The sequence below is a fragment of the Staurois parvus genome, unplaced genomic scaffold (genome assembly GCF_062004578.1).
Source record: "Staurois parvus isolate SC_StPar_1 unplaced genomic scaffold, SC_StPar_1.0 ptg000039l, whole genome shotgun sequence".
In the NCBI taxonomy this organism is placed as follows: domain Eukaryota; kingdom Metazoa; phylum Chordata; class Amphibia; order Anura; family Ranidae; genus Staurois; species Staurois parvus.
Genome location: NW_028317835.1, coordinates 2,094,682 through 2,118,987, shown reverse-complemented (window position 1 = coordinate 2,118,987; position 24,306 = coordinate 2,094,682). Strand labels below are relative to the sequence as shown.

Below are 24,306 nucleotides of genomic sequence, written 5' to 3'. Positions count from 1 at the left end.
ATAATAATAATAATAATGGTTCATAACTTATCGGTGCATTTAGCAGCCTTGCTACTAGTAGATTAATACTCAGAATCACCGGCTGAACGTCTACATATGAAATATGAGAACTGCTTGAATGGTTAAGGAGATATAATTTTCTACTCTCCTGTGTATGCCAGCTAGGGGGTATAAAATACCAGGTGATTTGTCTTGACATGAGCCATCCGAATATGTGCTTCATGTTTGTGTAAGTCTTTCATAATCCAAGATATGTAATCATAGGGGGAAATGGATGTTGAATGTGGTGTCTAGTTTATGACTTATCTGGAATGTCTTTGAACTCAGTGAAGGACTTGGTTTATGGCTCTAGAAGCCCTTCTCGCAAGAGTTTCACAGACAGAGGGGCACCTAGCTAGTGAGGTTTATAGCCATGACACCCTCCCAATGAGTCTGTTGCCTGTGATCTCTGCAAACACACACCGACCACATTCCTTAGGGAGGGGGGAAATCAGAGGAGGGAAGCTGATTTTGGGAGTGAGAGATGATACAGCATGGAAGATTCTTAAAAAGATGGAAGACCGCGTCCATCTCAGTGTGCACGATTGCTACAGGCGGCACTGATCATCAGTGCCCTGATAAGTGCCGATCCCTTCGGTGATAATTGCCGGTTCTCGACAGTACTTTCCACACGCTGTATTTACCCGGTGATAACTGTGTCATTGGACACAGCTGATAAAGTGGTAAAAGGCCACTGTGATTGGCCGTTTACCATACCCCATGATCAGCTGTGTCCACAATCACCAGAGAGGCCGGGTCCACTCCGCTGGGGATGCACAGGAGGCATGTCCTGGAATGATGTCCATGGACATCGTCCCAGGTTTACACAACCGTGCTGTAGCCATTCCTTCGGCTATAGTGGCAATGGGAACTGGTTAAATACTGTGAAGCTGTCCCTAATTAGGATGGTCTCCTATATGACCAAAAGCACATCTGACCACCTTGATTGGGGTCAAAGGATCTGGTGAGTGAGCAATCTGTATTCATTACTCCTGTTGGCACACGGTGAAGATTACAGTCACAATCTTTTTTCCTGTCCGGTTTGGGCCACAGGCTAAAGAAGCCACAAGGAGTGTCACTTTGAACTTAATTTATGGACTTATATTTTTTATATTTTATTTTTTATGTCATTTATACACAACTGTCCTGAAATTTGTTATGAGAACATCATTTTTGCATATTTGGTTATTTATGCACAATTGGAGGGTTGCACACAGGGACTTTAAGAATTAATAGTCCCTACCAATTGCACAATTATATCATCTAAAGGTTGTATGTAGCGCCTACCTATTCTAATAAAAATTGACAATAATTATTTACACATCCAAGTCATATAGCAATAGTGAGGCTGCTGTATATTGCCCACAAGGGTGGACTGACCATTTGGAAACTTGGGCACTGCCCGTGGGCCCAGGGTCAGTAGGGGGCCCCACAAGATGCCCCTTTTTCATAGACTTTTTAGAGTTTGGGCAAGGACACAGGGGCCCCATGATCCCCTATTGCCCGGGGGCCCCATGAGTTGTCAGTCCGCCCCTGATTGCCCATAAACTAATAGCACAATTCTGGGTATCACCTCATACTCCCATAAGACCACAGTGGACTGAGCAGGTGAACTCCACATTAATACATGAAAAACTAACTTACCGACATCGTAATTCCCCCAGGGGATGTACAGTATCTCACAGAAGTAAGTCCCCCCTGACATTTTTGTAAATATTTGATTCTCACTTTTCATGTGACAACACTGAAGAAATGACCCTTTGCTATAATGTGTCATAGTGAGTGTACAGCTTGTATAAAATGTAACTTTGCTGTCCCCACAAAATAACTCAATACACCGCCATTGATGTCTAAACTGCTGACAACAAAAGTGAGTCCACCCCTAAGTGACAAGGTCCAAATTGGGCCCAATTACCCATTTTCCCTCCCCGGTGTCATGTGACTTGTTAGTGTTACAAGGTCTCAGGTGTGAATTGGGAGCAGGTGAGTTACATTTGGTGTTATCGCTCTCACTCTCTTATACTGGTCACTGGAAGTTCAACATGGCACCTCATGGCAAAGAACTCTTTGGGGATCTGAAAAAAAAAAGAATTGTTGCTCTACATAAAGATGGCCTAGGCTATAGGAAGATTGCCGAGACCCTGAAACTGAGCTGCATTACAGTGGCCAAGACCATACAGCAGTTTAACAGGACAGGTTCCACTCAGAACAGGCCTCACCATGGTTGACCACAGAAGTTAAGTGCACATGCTCAGCGTCATATCCAGGGGTTGTCTTTGGGAAATAGACTTATGAGTGCTGCCAGCATTGCTGCAGAGGTTGAAGGGGTTGGGGGGGTCAGCCTGTCACTGCTCAGACCAACTGCCTCACACTGCATCAAATTGATCTGCATGTCTGTCATCCCAGAAGAGAGCCTCTTCTAAAGATAATGCACAAGAAAGCCTGAAGTTTACTGGAGACAAGCAGACTAAGGACATGGATTACTGGAACCATGTCCTGTGGTCTGATGACACCAATGTAAACTGATTTGGTTCAGATGGTGTCAAACGTGTGTAGCGGCAACCAAGTGAGGAGTACAAAGACAAGTGTGTCTTGCCTACAGTCAAGCATGGTGGTGAGAGTGTCATGGTCTGAGGCTGCATATGTGCTGCCGGCACTGGGGGGCTACAGTTCATTGAGAGAACCATGAATGCCAACACATACTGTGACATACTGAAGCAGAGCATGATCCCCTCCCTTTGGAGACTGGGCCGTAGGGCAGTATTCCAACATGATAACGACCCCAAACACACCTCCAAGACCACCATTGCCTTGCTAAAGAAGCTGAGGGTAAAGGTGATGGACTGGCCAAGCATGTCTCTAGACCTAAACCCTATTGAGCATCTGTGGGGCATCCTCAAATGGAAGGTGGAGGAGCGCAAGGTCTCTAACATCCACCAGCTTCATGATATCATGGAGGAGTGGAAGAGGACTCCAGTACAACCTGTGAAGCTCTGGTGAACTCCATGCCCAAGAGGGTTAAGGCAGTGCTGGAAAACAAAGGCGGCCACACAAAATATTGATACTTTGGGCCCAAATTTGGACATTTTCACTTAGGGGGTGGATTCATTTTTGTTGCCTTCGGCTTAGATTTTAATGGCGGTGTGTTGCGTTATTTTGAGGGGACAGAAAATTTCCATGTTATACAAGCTGTACACTGACTACGTCACATTGTAGCAAAGTGTCATTTCTTCAGTGTTGTCACATGAAAAGAGAGAATCAAATATTTACAAAAATGTGAGGGGTGGACTCACTTCTGTGAGATACTGTATGTCTCTCTGGCAGATCTGGCTGGATATTTTGGGTCTTGCTCCCCCCAGGTAATTCTTCAGAGACCTTTACAGGTTTAACTTCCTTAGCCGCAAAAAAAAGGACCGAGCCAGTTCCATCCTACTAAATGGTAACTACTTTACAGACCAATACTTGGGGTAGACACGGGCCTCATTGATTGGTGTCTGCTATCTATGTATGTACTGGGGGGGGTTACTTGCCGTGTACAGCTGAATCGTTCTAGGTTGTTTCTTCTTTTCTCTGTTCATTTGTTTATAAAAGGTAAAAGTGACACCATAGACAAAGCAAGTTATTGTTCTGTATGATCTGTAACAGTGCCACAACTGCCTATACGTGAGAATGTATGACTCCATTGTCTGGGCTGAATGTTGGGAATACTGTGCGCACTTAGAAACTTTCTTGATAAAATATATTTGATTAAAAAATGATATCTTGCTGTACATATTCTTTCTATGCATAAGATACATTTTTAATAATTAACAGAACCTTTATTTAGTCCTTTATATAGAATTCTGATATTTATTTATATTTTATGCAGGTGGATGGATGAACCAAGTTTTCGGTCATGTTGGTCTTCCTAAATACAACTAAGTCACATGGAAACAAGACATATGGTTGTCCTAATTGACTGAAAGTCTTTATTGCAGTTCACTGGAGGATTCACACGGGATACAAGTCATATCCACGTTCTAAAAGTCATAAAGGTTTTGGATCCTCTTCAACATTGATCCAGCCTCAGAGGACAAGAGAGAAGTCATTTCAGTGTTCTGGAAGTGACAATGGCTTTACAATAAAGTCCAACCCAAGTATACATAAGAGAAATCATTTCAAACTATTTCTTGCTTGAACGTTTTACAATGGAGTCAAAACATAGCACTGGAGAGAAGCCATATCAATGTTCTGAATGTGGCAAAGAGTTTACACAGAAGTCATATCTTATCACACACCAGAGGATTCACACTGGAGGGAAGCCACATCAGTGTTCTGAATGTGATAAAGCTTTTACAAGGAAGTCACAACTTATCAGACACCAGAGGGTTCACACTGGAGAGAAGCCATATCTGTGTTCTGAATGTGATAAAGCTTTTACACAGAATTCAAGTCTTATTAAACACCAGATGATTCACGTTAGAGAGAAGCCATATCAGTGTTCTGAATATGATACAGCTTTTACACAGAAATCACATCTTCTCATACACCAGAGGATTCTCACTGGAGAGATACCATATCAATGTTTTGAATGTCACAAAGCTTTTACAAAGAAGTCACATCTTATCGCACACCAGAGGATTCACACTGGAGGGAAGCCATATCAATGTTTTGAATGTCACAAAGCTTTTACAAAGAAGTCACATCTTATCGCACACCAGAGGATTCACACTGGAGAGAAGCCATATCATTGTTCAGAATGTGACAAAGCATTTACACAGAAGTCAGATCTTATCAAACACCAGAGGGTTCACTTCGGAGGGAAACCATATCAGTGTTCTGAATGTGACAAAGCTTTTACACAGAAGTCAAATCTTATCACACACCAGAGGATTCACACTGGAGAGAAGCCACATCAGTGTCTTGTATGTGGCAAAGCTTTTACAGAGAAGTCACATCTTATCAGACACCAGAGGATTCACACTGGAGAGAAGCCATATCAGTGTTCAGAATGTAGCAAAGCTTTTACAGTGAAGTCAAACCTTGTCACACACCAGAGGATTCACATTAGAAAGAAGCCATTTTAATGCTGACATGCTGAATGGGACAAAGCTTTTACAGTTAATGCTGGGCTAATATATCATCAGAGGATTCACACATTTCAGCTGCACAGAAGAAGAAAAGGGATATTAAAGTAGTGTCCAATGTCCCATTAGTTTCACAGCCCCAATTTCATCCCACAAGCTAGAGAAGCAGTGAAAAGTTAAAATGTTACTCTAAAAAACAAACTGGAATGTAATGACTGAGTGCATTGTGTTTAGTGATTATGTCCATCAGAAACACAACTAGAAGGTCTGTGAATATTTTACCTTTTGACATTTTTTTAGATAAGCACCAATGACTGAACTGTTTCCCTCTTGGTTCTCATCTTTATTTTATAAGGAGCTTTGACTAAACATGTAATGCATTTTCATCATTCACTGAGATGTTCCAAATGTTTTTTTCATTGCCAGATCCTGAGCTACTACATGACCAACACTGCCTCAGTACCTGAGACTAGGATGGGGTCCAATTGTATCTTACCAAGCCTCTGAAGCCTCAGTGGGAGAGTCCATTCCAGGTTCTTCTGACTATTGATATATCATCAGCCAGGGTTAAGGGCTCCAGCTAAGTCCACCTTCTCCACATCTCTCATTACATGTTCCACCTCCTCTCCCATGATCAATGCTTCCTTTCCATGTTTCATCTCCTCTCATAGATGACAGTTTTGCAGGTAGGTCTGTAGCTTGAACACCCAAGATGAAGTCTCTGGTCAGTGAAAAAGAAACTCCCTAAGCAGCCAGAAGGCTTCCAACACTGATTTTCTGCTGTTTATGGGATGCATTCAACAGTACCATTTAAGTTCAGCTGCCCACTTGTGTTCCATCTGGTTTTGCTGAAAGTCTCAGGGATACCATCAGGTGAAGAATGAATTTTATTGTTGTCTTCTTCCTCTGTCCAGATATTACTCATCTCCTTAGAATATTCACACAGCACAACTGCAAGAGATCTGAACTTACAAAGTTCTACCTGTGCGGTCATATTCCTGCCACTTCTGGGGACTGAAACCCCTCCAATTGCGGTTCAATTTCATGTCTATGAAAGGACAGGTCTCTCTTTAGGGTAAAGTTTTCAAAGAGCACTTCTTGTCTCTGGAAACGTTAGGACATTGGCACTACCATGGACAAAATCAATCATTACATTTCCCGCTCCCTCAACCTCCTAGCGATCACAGAAACCTGGATCCAGCCCACTGACTCTACCTCCCCTGCTGCACTCTCCTACGGAGGTCTCACCTGGACCCACTCACCCAGGCCTAACGGTCGTAAAGGTGGTGGGGTTGGTCTGCTCCTGTCACCGCAGAGCACCTTCCGAGTCCTCCCAAACCCCCCTCCCAATCCTTCCCCTCCTTCGAGGCCCACTACGTCTGACTATTCTCCCCAACCCCCCTGAAGATTGCTGTGATATACCGGCCTCCTGGATCCATATCCCGCTTCCTGGTAGACTTTTCCTCCTGGCTACCCTTCTTCCTCTCCTGTGAGCTACCCACCATCATCCTTGGGGATTTCAACATCCCTGTCTACCTTGACAACCTGGACACATCCCATCTCCTCCACTTAACCTCCTCCTTTGCACTTGCGCAGTGCATACAATCCACCACCCACTCAAATGGTAATATCCTTGATCTAGTCTTCTCCAACCGCTGCGCTCCCCACAACCTCACTAACACCCCCTTCCCTCTCTCTGACCACAACCTGATTACCTTCTCTATCTTCTCGTCCTCCAATGCCTACCCCTCCAAATGTCACACTACTACCAGCCGTAACCTCCGCAACCTTAACCCTGTCCCCCTCCACTCTGCAGCTGATCAACTCCATGACAGCATCCTCCCCCTGTCTTGCCCCGACTTGGCTATGACTGCCTACAACAACACGCTGTCAACAGCCCTTGACTCACTAGCGCCTTTAACCACATGCAACATCAGACACCGACCGCTCCAGCCCTGGCAGACTGATCACACCAAAACCCTCAAACGACACAGTCGTGCCCTGGAGCGACTATGGCGCAAAACCAAATCCCAACAAGCCTTCACCCGCTACAAATATGCCTTCCACAGCTACACCTCCTCCCTCCACGCAGCCAAACAAGCCTACTTCCTGACCCTCATCAAGGCCCTCTCCTCCAATCCTTGCCAACTCTTCTCCACCTTTAACTCTCTACTCTTGCCACCCCCACCTCCACCCAACACCTCACTCACTGCCCTTGAGATTGCCAATCACTTCAAAAACAAGATTGACACAATTCGCAAGGACATTGCCACAACTCACACGCCCTCTCAATCTGTCCCCTTTCACACAGCTACCCCCTCATCCCCCCTCCCCCTCGACATAACCTGCAGGGACTTTGTCGCTGCTCAAACTCCCTCCAACCCCATTCCCCCTCACTCAACTACCCCTCATAACCCCTCTCCCACGGCCCCACCACTGCTCTGACCTCCACTTCCACCCCATCCTACATTCCTCATACTGAAACCCCCCCAAAACTCTGCACCTTTGACCTTACTACCATCGAGGAAGTCTCCAAGATCCTCTCTGATGCCCGCCTCACCACCAGCCCCCTCGACCCTATCCCCTCACAACTCCTACAACCTCCCTCCCCCTCCATCCTACGCTCCCTCACCCACATCTTTAATCTCTCCCTCTCCTCCAGCACTTTCCCATCCACTCTGAAACATGCACACATCACCCCCATACTTAAAAAGCCCTCCCTGGACCCCAATGACCCGAACAACCTCAGACCAATCTCCCTGCTCCCATTTACATCTAAACTCCTCGAGCGCCTAGTCTACACCCGCCTAAGCTCTCACCTCAATGACAACAACCTCCTCGATCCACTACAGTCCGGCTTACGTCCCCTACACTCCACCGAAACTGCCTTACTCAAACTCTCCAACGACCTGCTAACCGCCAAAGCTAATGGCCACTATTCAGTGCTCCTACTCCTTGACCTCTCTGCCGCCTTCAACACAGTCGACCACCCCATCCTCCTCAAAAAACTACACTCCTCAGAGATTCTGCTCTCTCCTGGCTCTCATCCTACCTGTTACAACGCTCTTTCAGCATTACCTATAATGCTACCACCTCCCCCTCACTCCCCCTCTCTGTTGGGGTCCCTCAAGGCTCTGTCCTCGGCCCCTGCTCTTCTCCATCTACACCTCCTCCCTTGGCCAACTCATACACTCTCATGGCTTCAACTACCACCTCTATGCCAACGACACACAAATCTCTCTCTCAACCCCCCACCTCACCCCCTCGGTCTCCGTCCCAATCACTAGGCTACTGAGCGACATATCAGACTGGATGTCACTCCACTTCCTTAAACTGAACCTCTCCAAAACCGAGTTTCTTGTCTTCCCCCCAGCCCGGACACCACCCCCCATTGACTTCTCCATCACATCCAACAACGCCACCATCAAACCCGCCCCACAGGCCAGAGTACTTGGTGTCATTCTGGACTCCAACCTATCCTTCCAGCCCCATGTCCAATCACTAACAAACTCATGCAGACTCCACCTCCCAACATCTCCAAAATCCGCACGTTCCTAACTCCAGAAACCACTAAACAGCTCATCCACTCCCTCATCATATCACGATTCGACTACTGCAACTCCCTCCTCACTGGCCTGCCTCGCCGCTGGCTATCCCCGCTTCAGTCGATCCTGAATACGGCTGCCAGACTCATTCACCTTTCCAACCGCTCCCTCTCTGCCACCCCCCTCTGCCAATCCCTCCACTGGCTTCCGATTGCGCAACGGATCAAATTCAAAATCCTAACACTGACGTACAAAGCTGTCCACCATACTGCCCCGAACTACATCACTGACCTAATATCAAAGTACCGCCCAGCACGCACACTCCGCTCCTCACAAGACCTCATTCTCTCTAGTTCCCTGGTCTCCTCCTCCCATGCCCGCCTCCAGGACTTCTCCAAGGTGTCACCCATCCTCTGGAACTCCCTGCCCCAACCCATCAGATTATCACCTACTCTCCTCTCCTTTAGACGCACCCTGAAAACCCACCTCTTCAGGGAAGCCTACCACACACCCCGCCAACCTCCTCCACTCTTCCTACCACTCCATCCCCCACAGCTATTTCCTCCTGTACCACTATCCCCCCCTCCTAGATTGTAAGCTCGAAAGAGCAGTGCCCTCGATCCCCTCATGTTTTGCATTGTATTGTTATTGTTCTGTCACATGTTCTGTCCCCCTTTGTAATGTACAGCTCTGAGCAAAGTATTGGCGCTTTATAAATACTGTATAATAATAATAATTACATAAATGGTGCAATCTGTCATTAGCATAGCAGTTTTTGTTTTTCCGAGTCTCCCCTTGTAACATTTTTAGTTGACTTTCCCAGTAGATCATTTTTTTTCTACTTCCTGTAGAAGGCCAAGCATTTTGGCAAAAATGGCAGTTGGAGGGATTGGGGCAAATCCTATAACACTGCTGGGGGTGCTCACAACTGTCAGTTGTCATTCATATGGGGGGTTGGACCTTATAGAGAACCTGTTGCTGTAACTGCTGTAGAAGCGTTAGCTGAAGTTGGGCTTTACTTGTTGTGTCTCTTACTTATAATCTATCTAAGACTTCCCTGTACAGGGTGACAACGCTGCTGTGTAATGTTCCTGCAGAATGATCAGGGTTGTCACCCTGTTACAGAAGGTGGGAAAATAACAGATGTACAGACAGGACCAACAGCTGATACAACTATGTTGCAGAGGGAACTCTGGGAATGCTAATGACAGATTGCATTACACATTCAGTTAGCAGACTTCCTGCTGTTGGTCTGATGTTTGAATTGTGTTCTGATATTTACTGTCCTGCTGTAAAAGGTGTAAATGATCGCCCGCATGTTTCCTGTAGTAGCAGGGACTACAAACTCATATCAGGAATAGTAGGATGGGTACCTACCCAAGGGGGTCACCTTTTTGAATTTGGAAGAAAGATTTCACATGGTTTCTTAACTTCCATTAATGACACCGACAAGGGGAGTCTCACTTCACTAACAATAGGAGAGCCAATCACAGGCCAGTAACATTTCATGGTGTCTCAATGTATTGCAGAATGTTTAATCCCCATTGGTCCAATTGCCTAGTCCTTCCAGATGATATTGCTTCATGTGTAGAAGGAGCACCCTAAAATGTCTTCCCTTCAATTCCACCTAGTTGTACTTTAGGTTATGTTGCCCCTCCCCCATATCTGTAAGGGAAAGCCTCAATTTCTCCCAATACTCCCCTGGCCTTCCAGTGAGAAGAAACATTTTCTCTGGAGTGGAGATGTTTTATGCAGTGAGCCCTTCATAGACGGGATGGGGAATCTAAGTAATCTAAGATGAGTAAGATGAACCGGTGTACTGGAGTCATGGATCAGATAACCAATGACACCATTGATGGTATAGCAGAGCTGACAGCAGAAGTGGCTCCATCACCTAAGGTGGTGTCACAGAACTGCATGGTGGCTGACTATCTCTCGGAAGATCAAGGTGGAATCTACAAACTGGTGTCAGAGAGTGTTGTACATTTATATTAGATCATGAGGATCTCAGAAGGAGATATCTACACAAGGTAAAGGAGTTCCAACAGTCACCTGGGTGGGGGAAGTGGGATCCATTTTCTTGGATGGGGTTAGTTGGAACTTGGTTGAGTAATATGGTGGCTTTGATTTTTTATGCACATGATTAAATGCACATTTTAGAACAGAAGATTACTTTAAACCCACAAACATGCTTTATTTTCTAAAGACTATAATGGTGGTAGTTTCCATTTTCTATTTCACAGGATATTAGCACATCTGTTTATCAAATGCATATTTTCTGTAAAAAAAACCCACTAAAGATCATTTTAATACACAAAAAAAACAATATATGACACAATTTGTTTGGTGAAATGTAAAATATTGTTTACATCAAGTATATAGATACCAAACATATCAAACGTGCCAAAATTGTGCGTATTTGTGAAATGGTGACAAACTTCAGTACCAGAATTTGTCCATAGTTGACGCTTTAAAAGCCTTTACAGGTCATCAGTTTATACAGTGAACCATGAATGTTGGCCCTAGAGTTATTCCTCTCCCTTGGTGTGTGCAGAGATATGTACAATGTGTAGTGTGATTGATGTTTTCCTACATAACCGCACCCAACCCTTGCAATTGCTCATGTATACGGGAACTGGGGGCTTTAAAATGTGTTTTGTGTGTTTTTTCATTTACAGTGTGTTACTTTACACTTTTCTTTCTCTGAACTTTATTATTGCCATATAGGGGGTTAATAGCCTCGCATGTGATAACATATTGCTGGTCACAGATCCTCTTTAAAGAAACACAAGAGGTCTATCAGACCCCTAATGTCACCTCTGGTCCCCAGAAAAGATGGTCAAGCACAGATCATGTTTGATCAGCTCCTTGAAGACACGAATGTACATCTGCCAAATCTGTATCTGAGTAGACCATAGAAGCAGCATTAGGAAGAAATGTGAGCATGGCTTCAGTCAGGCGATGGTCCTGGTGGTCATGGACTTGTTCTCCTTCAGGTCCTCTCACCTTGTAGATGGTGACATGGACTTGTTGTGTGGGAATGAGCAGGAGGGGCTCGGGGTTCTCTTGTACCCAATCAGCTTGTTATGGATAAAAGATGAAAGTGTCTTCTGGGAAGTTATAGGGATTTGGATGTTTAGAGGGTTACATAGGTGGGTGGGGCTGGTTTTAACGAGGGGCGTGTCATATGTTAATCAGTTTATTAGCATAGATGATATAAATGGTATAAATAGATCCTTGAAATGTAAACAATCTATGTCTTTCCTTCTGTTGTTAAAGTGTCACATATATATGATGAATAAAGTTGGATGATATTTTCACCGCACAATACCATGGTCTGGGTTCTTCTACAACATCCCCCCAAAAATGTCCTCTTCCAGTTCTAGGAGTCTGGTGGAATGGGACACAAGCTGATGGTATCTCTTAGGCCCCTTGTATATGGGATGTGGGTGTTTGCAGAGAGGCATGTTGAGTGCATGCAAGATTTTATTTTTTTACACAAAGTTGTCAGAGACGAGATATTTCTCACACAAGACATGGATATATGTGGAATTACACCCCCAACACACATTCTGCTACTTCTGGGGATACCACATATGAGAGCATTTTTGGAAGCCTAGCCATGTACAGGGGTCCAAAATCTAATGACCACGTTCAGGCTTTCAAAGGTCATATTTAGCTTCCTTACTACCTATTCCAGTTTCAGAGGTCCTGAATTGCCAGGAAAGTGCAAACACCTCCCAAATGACCCGTTTTCAGAAAGTAGACACCCCAAAGTATTTGATCAGAGGCACGGTATTTTGCAGATCTAATTTTTATCAAAAGATTTTGAAAAATGCAAAAATGAAATAAAAAATCCATGCGTCGGCCTGCCTGGGTTATATAGCTGCAGCTGCTGCTCCTCCAATTATATATTCTCCAATATACCCCTGGTTACCCAGTTATGGAAGGGCATCATATGACGTCCTTCCAGAACATGCCCTCCAGCGCACCCCCAGCGGTGAGCACCTGGCGACATCCGTGATCACTGAGCCCTACGGAGACAACTGATCATGTGATGATGTGGCCTTTTATCACGTGATCAGCTGTATCCAATGACAGAGCAGATCAAGCAGTAAATACAGTTGCTGGTTATCGGTAACCAGCAGCTATCAAAGCATAGATCAGCACTGATCATCAGTGCCTTCATGATCAGTGCCTTGCAGTGCTGCCCAGCAGTGCCTCCCACCAGGATCCAGCAGTGCCACCCATCAGTGCCATCCATCAGTGCCCCCTGCAAGTGCCACCCAGCAGTGCCGCCTATCAGTGACTATCATTGCATATCAGTGCTTCCTCATCAATGCCCCCCAGTGTCGCCTCATCAGTGCAGCCTATCAGCGCCCATCAGTGCTGCCAGTCATTGCTATCTCATCCGTGATGGCTATCAGTGCGTCCTGTCAGTGGTGCCTCATCAATGCACATCAGTGTAGGAGAAAAATTACCTGTTTGCAAAATTTTATAATAGAAACAAAGCAAAGCTTTTTTTTTCAAATGTTTTGCTCTTTTTTTTGTTTATAACTCCCCTCCCCCCAGCGGTGATTAAATACCACCAAAGAAAGCTCTTTTTGTGTGAAAAAATGATAAACATTTCATATGGCTACAATGTTACATGACCGCACAATTGTCATTCAAAGTGCGAGAGCGCTGAAAGCTGAAAATTGGTCCGGACAGGAAGGGGGTGACAGTGCCCGGTAGGCGAGGGGTTAAAGGGGGAGTATCTAGAGGTTGAAGGTTTTTTACCTTCAGTGTGATGCTCCTCCCCCTTATACTTATCTGATCCCGATCCAGCACTGTGCACAAAAATAGAAGCTCTCCAGGGTCTCTGACTCCTCATTGGCTGAGATACAGCAGCCAGTGAGGAGGGAGTGGGGGTGGGTCAGACCATGCTCTGTGTTTCTCATAGTTATATAGAGGCGGTTCGGGAGTGAGCACACATGAGTGCCCCAAAGTAAGCATCTTGCCTGGAATGCTGGTGTGGGGACCCGAGAAGAGGAGGATCCTGGTGGATCTGTGCAAACCCATTACACAGAGCTGGTAAGTTTGACATGTTTGTTATTTAAAAATTCTGAACCTTGACAACCACTTTAATCTTCTGATTTTGTGAGCGCATAAACGCATGTAAATGTGAGTAAACGCAATGCAATGCACATAAATGTGACTCTGGGAGCAAAATACAAGTCTGGCCCCTCTGATCACCTGTGCTTCCCGATGATAAAAACGTCCTGCGAACGCATGTAACCTCACATGTGGGGAGTCATGAGAAACGTGCAGTTCCTGGTGTGACCGGAGCCTGACCAGGAAAACGTTTATCTGGGGTGACGTTTGGGGACAATGTGATCAGTGACACCCAGTTATGTCTGATCTCACTATTACTTTTCTTTTCTATCCGAGTTTTCACTTCAATACGGGAAATAATGTGAAATCTGAGGGAAATCTGAGAGCCATATGAAGACTTTGGGCCGTTCTATTGTCTGTTCATATGTCTGTGTGTACATCACACCGAAAAGAGGGACATTTACAGGGCAAAGAGGGACAGAGAAATATGGTGTCACACAAGGGAGAGTGATGGGAGATATGATCAAATACAATCTCATTACCTCCTCTGCTCACACTTCCAGCAACGTCTCCTCTATAATTCCTCCCACATGGAGCTTCCTGTCTGTGCCTGACATCACTTCCTGACTGTGCCTGACATCACTTCCTGTCTGTGCCCGACATCACTTTGTCTTTGCCTGACTTCACTTCTTGTCTGTGCCTGACATCACTTTCTGTCTTTACCTGACATCACTTCCTGTCTGTGCCTGACCTCACTTCCCGTCTGTGCCTGACATCACTTCCCATCTGTACCTGACCTCCCTTCCCGTCTGTTTCTGACATCAGTTGCTGTCTGTTCCTGACATCACTTCCTGTCTGTGCCTGACATCACTTCCCATCTGTACCTGACCTCCCTTCCCGTTCGTTTTCTGACATCAGTTCCTGTCTGTTCCTGACATCACTTCCTGTCTGTAACTTACCTCACTTCCTGAATATACCTGACCTCACTTTCTGTCTGAGCCCGACATCACTTCCTGTCTGTGCCTGACATCACTATCTGTCTGTGCCCGACATCACTTCCCATCTGTGCCCGACATTGCTTTATATCTTTGCCTGAAACACTTCCTGTCTATGCCTGATATCACTTCCTGTCTGTAACTTACCTCACTTCCTGAATATACCTGACCTCACTTCCTGTCTGAGCTTGACATCACTTCCTGTCTGTGCCTGACATAATTTCCTGTCTGAGCCCGACCTCACTTCCCATCTGTGCCCGACATCGCTTTATGTCTTTACCTGACCTCACTTCCTTCCTGTTCTCGACCTCACTTCCCATCTGTGCCCAACATTGCTTTATGTCTTTACCTGACCTCACTTCATGTCTGTGCCCAACCTCACTTCCCGCCTGTTCCCGATATTGCTTTATGTCTTTGCCTGACCTCACTTCCCATCTGTGCCTAACATCACTTCCTGTCTGTGCCTGACCTCACTTCCCGTTTGTTCCTGACCTCAATTCCTGTCTGTACCTGACCTCACTTCCTGTCTGTGCCTGACATCACTTCTTTTCTTTACCTTACATCACTTTATGCCTTAACTGACCTCACTTCCTGAATATACCTGACCCCATTTCCTGTCTGTGCCTGATATTACTTCCTGTCTGTACCTGACATCTTCTTGTCTGTAACTTAAATCATTTCCTGTCTGTAACTTCCCTCACTTTCTGAATATACCTGACCTCACTTCCTGTCTGAGCCCGAAATCACTTCCTGTCTGTGCCCGACATCACTTCCTGTATGTTCCTGACATCACTTCCTGTCTGAGCCAGATATCTCTTCCTGTCTTTGCTTGACCTCTCTTCCTGTCTGTGCCTGACATCACTTCCTGTCTGTGCCCGACCTCACTTCCTGTCTGTGTCCGACATAACTTCCCCTCTGTGCCTGGCATCACTTCCCGTTTGTTCCTGACATCACTTCCTGTCTGTACCTGACCTCATTTCCTGTCTGTGCCTGACATCACTTCCTGTCTATACCTGACATCACTTGTCTGTAACTTACCTCACTTCCTGAATATACCTGACCTCATTTAATGTCTGTGCCTGAAATCACCTCTCTGTACCTGACATTACTTCCATTCTGTACATGACATCACTTCCCATCTGTGCTCAACATCAATTCCTGCCTTTGCCTGACCTCACTTCCTGACTGTACCTGACATCACTCCCTGTCTGTGCCTGACATCACTTCTTGTCTGTACCTTACCTCACTTCCTGAATAAACCTGACCTCACTTCCCGTCTGTGCCTGACATCACTTCCTGTCTGACATCCCTGACATCTGTACCTGACATAATTTCCTGTCTGTACCTGACATCACTTCCTGTCTGTGTCTGACATCACTTCTTGTCTGTACCTTACCTCACTTCCTGTCTGTAACTTATCTCACTTCCTGAATAAACCTGACCTCACTTCCCGTCTGTGCCTGACATCACTTCCTGTCTGACATCCCTGACATCTGTACCTGACATCATTTCCTGTCTGTACCTGACATCACTTCCTGTCTCCGTATATGTGTGATCACCACCTTGTGGAACTCAGAAGAATGGCAGCCTGTGAAATGTAAGAAAATGAAACCAAACTGCGTACGATGACAGCAAGATTTATAACCTCCTTCAGCTTTGGAAAGTTTTACCCCCTTCATGATCAGGGCATTTTTTTTTGCTGTTCAGCACTGCACTACTTTAACTGGCAATTGTGCGGTCATGCTACACTGTACACAAATTAAATTGACATAAGAGCTTTCTTTTGGTGGTATTTAAACACCACGGGGGGGTTTTATTTTTTAATTCTGAAAACAAATGATATTTTCTACTTTGTTATAAAACATATCCCATATGTAACGTGCATGTAAGATTTGAGTAGCTGAGATGTGATCTGTAGAAAATATGACAATGTAGATTTAGCATTCCATGTTATAATAATATAAGATGTGTTCAGAATTGATGTGACATAAATGTACAGATGTGAGTAGCTGAGATGTGATCAGTAGCAATATGTAATTATAAATTTAGTTTCATTCCTTGTTTTTAAAGATGTATTCAGTCATATATTCAGTCATAGGTACTCAGAGACATGTGCCCACCCATTAGTATCTGAAAAGACAGAGCAGCTTCTAGGCTGAAAGTGACACCTAAGTGCCAATAAGATTTGTCACCTCCTGGGAAACCTGGAAGGAAAGGGTTCTAGACAGGTTGGCTTCATGACACAGCGGGAGACCAGAGCTTTGAAGTATATCAGTAGATCAAAGGAATATGTTTCACCTCTCATAAAAGCTAAAATAGTTGCAGAGAGATGAAAATACTTCCTTCTGATTGGACACTCTGTGGGCGACATCTGCATGTAAAACTGTATTTGTGGCCTATGTGGGGTCCCAGAGAAATGCAGGAAATGGTTATATGGTGCCTGATTGTGACAGCTAAACAGTGATTGGTACTGTCATGATCGGACTGATGCGCTGGTGTCGGAAATTCAATCCCCGACTTGGTGATTCAAACCGTTCCTGGTCCAATCGACTTTGGGCATTTCAGTACCCAGAATGTCCTGTGGTCTGGTACAGGAACACCCCCCAAAGTTGACTGGCCAAGGAGTAATGTCCAGCCTACATCCATATTCCCATAAATTGAGGACCCTGAGATATGGACGTGGTGATTCGTATGAAGTCCGTTCTATTGACTAATGGATTGCTGACTTTCTCTGACTTGCTCCAGTCGCAGGATGACTCTGGGTAAAAGTTTTATTTCTGTTTTATTCCCGTTTATTTTATAGTCAATAGCCTATTGTGTGTCTTCTTGTATTTTTTGTAACGTTTTATACTTTGTACATATTTTATGCACTGCCCACTTTCGGGATATTAAATCATACAATTAATAAGTGACTTCTGGGTATTTAAGCTCGGGCTCATATCTCCGGAGAGATTAGATTGTATTGTATTGAAGTGTCTTTATATACTCGGCCAAGTTCCTTGCCAATCTGGATGCAATTGCACTGCGTGTTAGCATATTGTAAGGGTGACAGGTCTGCCAGACGGAGATCTGTGTGTGTGTGGTGGCCCAGCAGGCCAGTCAAAATCTGTTGGGTGGTGGCAAGCTACCGTTTGTTGTGTGTCTGGTGTGGGGGTATGTGGACAGTGGAAGAGGGACTAACACCGGGGTTCTAGCTTGTAGGATAGCTGGAGGAATCCTAGAAGGGTGTTAATTGCTAGGCTGCTCCTCAACCCTTATTGTGCACCAGATTGTCTGTCTGCCCGTGTGTGTGGTCAGCCAGCTGGATTGGAGTGGAGTCTCCCTCCAGTGGTGGCCAGAGGTAGTGCGGGCTGTGATAGTATATCACGGCCGGTCTTATATATGTATACAGGCAGTCCCCGGGTTACGTACAAGATAGGGACTGTAGGTTTGTTCATAAGTCGAATTTGTTCATAAGTTGAATCAGGCACTTTTATAAGCACTAACTACTAACCAAACGACAGGATATTAGATTACGTTTTTGTAATAAGGTTACAGAAAGCAGTAAAACCTCAAGAGGCTCTAAACTGGTGTTTTGCATAAGAACTGCAGCTTGGACACATGTTTGCCTTAACATATTTAACTTTTATGTTTTACATTTTACATGCTCCATTATTCTACTCTTATCTTTTAAAATTGTTGAAATTGTTGACGGAGCATAACCATATGCTTTGCAAATGGATGATGATTTTTCACCACTCTCTGATCTCTTTATTATTTCTACTTTATCTTCCAAGGAGATTGTTTTTCTTTTCTTTGCTGTGCCAGCACTTGCATCAGCTTTTTGCTTTGGAGGCATTATTGCAGGGTAAAAATACACTGTACTGTAATGTACTGTATGAGAGAACTCTGCTCTCCTTTACACAGCACACGCTGCCCCCTCCCCCCTGCACAGACGGAGGATCACTTCAGTGAGCAGCCTGACAGCCTCTCCTTTCCTCTCCCCGGAGGTGCAGACAGACAGTCTTAAATCACTTTGGAGATAGTGGGCAGACACTGCTAGCCCCACAAGTAACGAGCAATGGATGTCTCTGTCTCTTATGTCTCTCTGATGTCTCTTATCAGCTAGTCTCTTATCAGCTTGCTGCACAAGAATGCTGACAGCTTGACTTCCGGTCCCGAGGGAAGTGTACGTAAGTATGAGTATTACGTAAGCCGAATGTACTTAACTCGGGGACTGCCTGTATATATTCAGATTAACTCCCCCTTATTCCCTCTTACCCCAAGTCATGGCCGCACGTGCGTGCCTCGGTTAGCTAGTCGCTGTGGGCGTGTGCGTCTGGGTTGGATCCGTGACACCATAAAATCAGATTACATTGATGTAGTACAACGTGTATTCTGCTCCGTGTCTTTGGTAGAAGCATAGCTGAATCCGTGGATATTGATTGGTTTGTGTGAAGTTATGGCGTCTACAAACTATGGGATATAGAATGGAATTTATGCAGCTTTTACGTCGCTGTTACTTTCTGACTGCCGATCACATTTCTTGAGGCAGTAAAATGCCCGGACCTTACAAACATCCCCAAATGTCCTTTTTATGGGAAGGATACATCCCAAGGTATGTGCTGAGAGGCATGTTGTGTCCATGGAACATTTACAGTTTTTGCCATAAGTTATTGGAAAATGAAAAACAAAATCTATTTACACCAAGTTGTAATTCAATGAGCTATTTCTGGCACATGCCATGGGAATATGTGGAATTACACCCCAAAACACATTCTGCTACTGCTCCCCAGTATGAGGACACCCCAAGTGACAGACTTTCTGGCAGCCTTGCCACATACAGGTCCCAAAATCCAATGACCACCTTAAAGAGGCTTTGTCAATCATCTTACAGTGACAGGATGGGGGGGGGGGGGGGGTAAAATATGAACCTGCAGCCACTTGCTGGGGATTCAGATTTTTAACAATGCTGCAGACGTGTTATTTCCCCCCACACTGCCCACCGCTATACAGCCGGGAGTGTGTGGAATTTAGTAAACCCGAATGTCGGCTGTCATGTGGAAGTGATACAAGTGGCTGTGAAGCCGCCTATCATTCCCATACCCACCACTGAGATGTGCCCCTCCCCCTGACACCATGTGGGATAGCAGAGCCTGGTGCTGTCATGGTGGGTGTCACTGGGAAGGACAGAGAGGCTCCTACATAGGAACACAGTGATCCCCACACATGTTACATATCAGCGCACACGCCGGAGGGAGAGCAATGATTGGAGCACCAGTGCTCCTGTGTAACTCTATACTGATGACCTGGAGGGGCTATTAAAGCGTTCCAAGTGCACACAGTGTTACGGCTTGACATGTTGGGAATCCCATTTCCTCGGCACAACCTCATCTTTTATATTTCACCAGAAAATAGGTCATGAATTGCATTTATGTGCTCAGAAATAAACGTTACTATATTGTTCCTGAAATGTTGCCTTTCATAAACTGTTGTGCTAATATCATGTAACATAGAAAATGACAACTCCCAACATTGTATTATATAGGGTGTCTGCTATCAAAGAATACATCAGATTTGGGGTTTAGTGATCTTCAGGAATAAAATGATTTTTAAAAAGTGTAAACAAAAAATAAAAAAAAATCTCTAGGACTCCATGGACCCCTTCATTCCACACCGTCTCCAGGAAACGGGAACCCATAGAGAAGCCAAGTGTCCCCCGACTTCCTCTCCAGGCTGGGATGTCACTCTGGTCGGACGCCACCTACAGGGGAAGAAGCAGACTGCACCAGCCTACATCTGCTCTATGCTTTGTGTGATCAGGATGGCGGCTATTTCTCCATAAACACAGAGCGCCCTAAACACGAGGTAAACGTGGTGCAGCATTGAGCCCCGTCCAGCTGTAATGTAGACTTTGACAGGCTGCAGGCAGCGGGGCTGGACGCTGTACCTGTGCCTACCAGGTGTATTATAGTGCCAGCATTGCACCCACAGGGGCTGGACCCCCCATATACAAGGGGCCTAAGAGATACCATCAGCTTGTGTCCCATTCCACCAGACTCCTAGAACTGGAAGAGGACATTTTTTTTTTGGGGGGGGGGGGGTGTTGTAGAAGAACCCAGACCACGGTATTGTGCGGTGAAAATATCATCTAACTTTATTCATCATATATATGTGACACTTTAACAACAGAAGAAAAGAGATAGATTGTTTACATTTCAAGGATCTATTTATACCATTTAAATCATCTATGCTAAGAAACTGATTAACATGTGACACGCCCCTCATTAATACCAGCCCCACCCACTTATGTAACCCTCTAAACATCCGAATCCCTGTAACTTCCCAGAAGACACTTTCATCTTTTATCCATAACAAGCTGATTGGGTACAAGAGAACCCCGAGCCCCTCCTGCTCATTCCCACACAACAAGTCCATGTCACCATCTACAAGGTGAGAGGACCTGAAGGAGAACAAGACCATGACCACCAGGACCATCGCCTGACTGAAGCCATGCTCACATTTCTTTCTAATGCTGCTTCTATGGTCTACTCAGATACAGATTTGGCAGATGTACATTCGTGTCTTCAAGGAGCTGATCAAACATGATCTGTGCTTGACCATCTATTTTGGGGTCCAGAGGTGACATTAGGGGTCTGATAGACCTCTTGTGTTTCTTTAAAAAGGATCTGTGACCAGCAATATGTTATCACATGCGAGGCTATTAACCCCCTATATGGCAATAATAAAGTTCACACAAAGAAAAGTGTAAAGTAACACACTGTAAATGAAAAAACACACAAAACAGATTTTAAAGCCCCCAGTTCCCGTATACATGAGCAATTGCAAGGGTTGGGTGCGGTTATGTAGGAAAACATCAATCACACTACACATTGTACATATCTCTGCACACACCAGAGGGAGAGGAATAACTCTAGGGCCAACATTCATGGTTCACTATATAAACTGGTGACTGTAAAGGCTTTTAAAGCGTCCCCTATGGACAATTTCAGGTACTTTGTCACCATTTCACAAATACGCACAATTTTTAAAGTTTGACATGTTTCTGATCTATATACTTGATGCCAACACAATATTTTATATTTCACCAAACAAATTGGGTCATATATTGAGTTTTTTGTGTATTAAAATGATCTTTAGTATGTTTTTTTACAGAAAATATGCATTTGAGAAACAACTGTGCTAATATCCTGTGACATAGAAAATGGCAACTATCACATTTATATTCTCCAGGGTCTCTGCTTCAGAAAATAAAATATGTTTGCAGGGTTCAAGTAATCTTCTGTTCTAAAATGTGAATTTAATCATGTACATAAAAAAGCAAAGCCACCATATTACTAAACCCATCCAAGAAAATGGATCCCACTTCCCCCCACCCAGGTGACTGTTGGAACTCCTTTACCTTGTGTACATATCTCCTTCTGAGATCTTCATGATCTAATATAAACGTACAACACTCTCTGACACCAGTTTGTAGGCTCCGCCTTGATCTTCTGAGGTAGTCAGCCACCATGTAGCTCTGTGACACCACCTTAGGTGATGGAACCACTTCTGCTGTCAGCTCGGCTATACCATCAATGGTGTCATTGGTTATCTGATCCATGACTCCAGTACACCGGTTCATCTTACTTATCTTAGATTACTTAGATTCCCCATCCCGTCTATGAAGGGCTCACTGCATAAAACATCTCCACTCCAGAGAAAATGTTTCCTCTCACTGGAAGGCCAAGGGAGTATTGGGAGAAATTGAGGCTTTCCCTTACAGATATGGGGGAGGGGCAACATCACCTAAAGTACAGCTATGGGTGGAACTGAAGGGAAGACATTTTAGAACTTCCCTTCCACAAAAGAAGCAATATCATCTTGAAGGACTAGGAATCCAATGGACCAATGGGGATTAAACATTCTGCAATTACATTGAGGCATCATGAAATGTTACTGGCCTGTGATTGGCTCTCCTCTTGTTAGTGAAGTGAGACTCCCCTTGTTGGTTTCATTAATGGAAATAAACCATGTGAAATGTTTCCCCCCAAATCCAAAAAGGTGACTCCCTTGGGTAGGTAGCCATCCTACTATTCCTCATATGAGTTTGTAGTCCCTGCTACTACAGGAAACATGCGGGCGATCATTTACACCTTTTACAGCAGGACAGTAAATATCAGAACACAATTCAAACATCAGACCAACAGCAGGAAGTCTGCTAACTGAATGTGTAATGCAATCTGTCATTAGCATTCTCAGAGTTCCCTCTGCAACACAGTTGTATCAGCTGTTGGTCCTGTCTGTAGATCTGTTATTTTCCCACCTTCTGTAACAGGGTGACAACCCTGATCATTCTGCAGGAACATTACACAGCAGTGTTGTCACCCTGTACAGGGAAGTCTTAGATAGATTATAAGTAAGACACACAACAAGTAAAGCCCAACTTCAGCTAACGCTTCTACAGCAGTTACAGCAACAGGTTCTCTATAAGGTCCAACCCCCCATATGAATGACAACTGACAGTTGTAAGCACCCCGGCAGTGTTATAGGATTTGCCCCAACCCCTCCAACTGCCATTTTTCCCAAAAGACTTGGCCTTCTACAGGAAGTAGAGAAAAATATCTACTGGGAGGGACAACAAAAAAATAAAACAATAAGAGAGTCGGAAAAGCAAAACCTGCTCTGCTAATGACAGATTTCATTATTAATGTCATTACTGATTTTGCCCATAGTTACACTTTGGTGCCAACGTTGTAATATTTCCAGGGAGAAGAAGTTTTCTTTACAAACTTTCCACCAAAAAGAGATGTGTGCACTCAGAGTGATTATTGTGAACCCCAATCAGAGGAATGTCAGTCCCCCGGAAGAAGTGGTAGGAATATGACCGCACACTCAGCACTTTGTAAGTTCAGATCTCTGGCAGTTGTATTGTGTGATTAGTCTATGGAGAGGAGTAATAGCTGGAAAGAGAAAACATGGAACAAGGATTTCTGATCTTCACCTGATGGAATCCCATTTGGCAGAACCACATGGAACACAAGTGGCCAGCTGGGCTTACGTTTTACTGCTGAATACATCCCCTAAATCAGCAGTAACTCAGTATTGGAAGGCCTGCATCAGCTTGGGATGTTGTTTTCTCACTGAACAGAGACTTCTTTCTAGCTGGTGTCACAGCCGCAGACCTGCCTGAAAGGTTGTCATCCATGAGAGGAGATGAGATTTGGAAAGGAAGCATTGATAATGGGAGAGGAGATGGAACAGGTATTGGGAGGAGTGGACAAGGTGGGCTTAGCTGGAGACCTCAAGCCTGGCTGATCATGTATCAATAGTCAGAAGAACCTGGAATGGACTCTCACATTGCGGCTTCAGAGACTTGGTAAGATAATAGACCCCATCCTAGTCTCTGGTACTGAGGCAGTGTTGGTCATGTATTACCTCAGGATCCAGAAATGAGGAAAATGCTTGGAAACACAACTCAGTTGGTGAATCATGAAAATGCATTACATGTTCATTCAAAGCTCCATAAAAAAGATAAAGATGAGAATCATGAGGGAAGCTGTTCAGTTATTGATGCTTATCTTAAAA

The 24,306-nt window shown here is 44.7% G+C and overlaps 1 protein-coding gene and 1 pseudogene across 1 annotated transcript in view; one reads left to right on the top strand and one right to left on the bottom strand.

Annotated features, from left to right (window-relative positions):
* Positions 1-24,306, top strand: part of LOC149470550 (uncharacterized) — a 263,673-nt pseudogene that overhangs the window by 98,657 nt on the left and 140,710 nt on the right.
* The window catches only part of LOC149470551 (uncharacterized), a 75,735-nt gene that overhangs the window by 48,809 nt on the left and 2,620 nt on the right, over positions 1-24,306 (bottom strand). The gene's annotated exons all lie outside the window — the stretch shown is intronic.